Raw genomic sequence first — 3441 nt, 5'->3', positions numbered from 1 at the left:
TTTAGACACTAAAAAGAAAAATACATAAAATTCTCTTGACATTAAAAATTTGTTATAAACTTCACTATTCTTATTTCTGCAAATAGACTTTTTCCTTTTCAAAAAACATGAGCCCTGCTATATAGAACTTGACACTGAATTCTTTTTAAACATTTATTTATTTTTAAAATTTGAAAGGCAGAGATAGAGATCTCCCATCCTTTGGTTCACTCCCCAAATGGCCACAAAGGCTGGGACTGGGCCAGACCAAAGCCTGGAGCCCAGAGCTTCTTCTGGGTCTCCCACATGGGTGCAGGGGCCCAAGTACTTGGGCCATCATCTGCTGCTTTTCCCAGGTGCATTAGCAGGCAGCTGGATGGGAAGTGGAGCAGCCAGGTCTCAAACTGACACCCATGTAGGATGCAGGCGTTGCAGGCAGAGGCTTAACCTACTAAGCCACAGTGCTAGCCCAATACTGTATTCTCTTAACAATAAATCCATGGGCAATTTTGTGCCACTAAATATTCCTTATGAAATATCCTTTAAATTTTTGCATGGTATTCTATTATACCATATACTATTTACTTCTCTGTTGTTGATCATAAAGATGAGTTTCTACAAGATCAAACAGTTGAATATTGTTCACTTAGTTGTGGCTTTGTATATGAATTTCTAAATTGTTTTTCAGAAAGGTCATATAACTGTTTATTCTTGCCTACAGTTTATATGAGAGTAAATGGCTTGCAGATCCTCTAGTCCTTGTCATTATATTCTTCCAAACAAAATAAAACTGTTAGGTAAGAAGCGATACCTTATGAAAACAACGAATGTGAACTTTTGATTTTACAGGTATTAGATATCTAACTTAAGATGTTAAGTATATATAATATGGATAATTATGTACTGCTAGATAATGTGTCTAAAGTAACTTCAACTCTGATATCATACTTGGCCACTGGGACAATAGAGAATGTCCTTAACCTGTAGTATTTTCAAGAGATCTTTACTGTTGTATTGATTCCAACATTTTTTGTGTGTCTCTGTGTTCATTTTTCTGAGAGTTCTATAGCACTTGTCATATACTCAAATTGGTCTGTGACCTTGCACCCTTCCCCCAAAAAGTAAAGAATAACTATTTTGAAAGTAATACATGTCATCATGTCAACTGTCAAGTGGTTTATGTTTTTGAGAATAATTCTACACAAATTCTAATTAAAATTAACCCTCAAAATCTTATGGTATAGGGTTTTGTTTTGTTTTTGCATGGTGGCGGAAAAGAGATAATGTGAACTATTTGTATCTTCTGACAAGTTCGTAGAAGATTGTTCAGAAATTTGTTCTTATAAGTTGTTTGATTTCTTAAAGATACCCGAAGAGTTGGTTCTTTCTTAAGCTTTTAAGGTCAAACTCTTGGATTTTTTTTTTTTTCTGTTGTTGAGTTTGAGTAGTAAATTTCAGTGAGTATTTTTAAGTAAGAAGCTTTTAGAAAATGTTTAGTTCCATTTATAATTTAATTAAACTTGATATTTTCAAGTGCATTTATAAATTCAGTATATTGATTCTGTTTCAAGAACCTCAGTTTCCTAATTTAAAACCTCTGAAGTATGTAAATATCTCTTGCAAATCAATAAATTCTGTAATATGTAGAACCTTGATTTCTCTTAAGTATTTCAGAGCCTCATATAACTTTAAAATTTCTACTTTAAAATCAAAAGTAAAAGTTGATTACTCATCTATACACATTTTAAATTGGATTTAGAAGGCTGAACTATTAGTCTTACAAGCCAGATTTCTTACAAATTTAAAGTATACACAAATACACAAATTGCCTCTTGTTTAAATCATTTCATTGTGAGATAAAGTACATAAACATGTTAGATTTTTGTTTTTTAAAAATATTTTATTTGAAAGAGAGACAGAGAAGAAGAGAGAGAGCTTCCATCTGCAAGTTCACTCCCCAAGTGGGTGCAACAACAGGGGCTGGGACAGGCCAAAGCCAGGAGCTTCTTTGGGGTCTCCCTCATGGGTTCAGGGCCCCAAGCACTTGGGTCATCTTCAGCTGCCTTCGCAGGCATATTAGCAGATGGGAAGTGGAGCAGCCAGGAATAAAATTGGTGCCCATATGGGATGCCAGTGCTGCAGGCAGCAGCTTAACCTGCTACACCACAGCGCTGGCCCCAGTGTGTTTCTGTTTAAAGAAATAGTTTAATTTCTATAAAAGGACAAGATATAGAACATTGCCAGAGCCCCCCAGTTCTCTCGTTACCTTTTCCACTATTCTCACTTTTCTAAAAATCATTTGTTTGCTTTTCTTAACAGATAACCTTCTATGAGTGCATCTAGTTTAATTTTGGGTCCTAGGATAGCGTCTTCTTTCAGAGGATTTGCATTTCTTCTTGCAGATGTCCAGGAATGTTAATTGTTTAGAATACCTTAATCTAAGGTCAAATTTTGAGTTTACCTGGACTACTCAGATGACCCAAATTCAGGCTATAAGAGCTGCATTATAGGAAGAATGGGATACATCTGGTTTACCTTTTACTTTACGGATATAATTTTATTCTCCTAGAGCCCAAGATACTGTTGGAAGTACAACTCCGTTTCATAGCTGTTTATTACGATAGTAAATATCCTCATGGTAGAAAGGAAAAGTTTCTCTGCTGGATATCTGCACTGAGTTTCTGGCTTCTCTTAGCTGTTTGACTCAGTAATTTTTCACTAACTTGTTAATTCTTTGATACCTGTATTTTCTTTTTATTAACCCAGCATTTTAAGAAATATTTATATGAATTTTCTGAGATTGAAGATTTTGTTTTGTTCACTTCTGTTTTCCTAAAAGTTTGCACCCAGTAAAGCATTCATCAAGTGATTAAATGAATGAGCTATTTTAAAACAAATTTAAATGAGGTATAAAATCCATTTTCCCTTTGTTTTTCTTAAAGAGTTATTCTTGAGCATTTTTCTCTCCCACACGTATTTTAGAATTAGTTTGGGAACTTATTCCTTTGGAACATCTTAAGATTCTGCTTACTACTACTGCACTGCAGTTTGTGGAAAATGAAAAATTATGAATCTTTTGTTTTGGGAGTATGCTATGTTTCTCTATTTGTATTTTGATCCCTACTGGAAGGTTGCAGTTTTATACTGGAGAATTGCACATTACTTTTAAAAATTATTTCTATATATTTTAGTTTTTTATTCTAAATGGATTTTTTTTTCCTAGAAATTTCAAATTCAGTACTGCTGATCTAAAGGAAAACTACTGATTTTCTATATATCACTATTGCTCATATTTAAAGTCACCTTACTGAACTCTTATTTTTTTCACATTTTACTCTTAATTTCTGAGTAGTCAGATCATCTGAAAATTTATCAATTACTTCTTTTGATTTCTGATATTTCTATTTCTATTGTTAATTGTATTCTTATGTTATCAGAAATTGCTAATACAATACCAGTGAT

The sequence above is a fragment of the Lepus europaeus genome, chromosome 5 (assembly GCF_033115175.1).
Source record: "Lepus europaeus isolate LE1 chromosome 5, mLepTim1.pri, whole genome shotgun sequence".
NCBI lineage: Eukaryota > Metazoa > Chordata > Mammalia > Lagomorpha > Leporidae > Lepus > Lepus europaeus.
The sequence above is the reverse complement of the archived record's forward strand: the minus strand, read 5'-3'. Positions refer to the sequence as shown.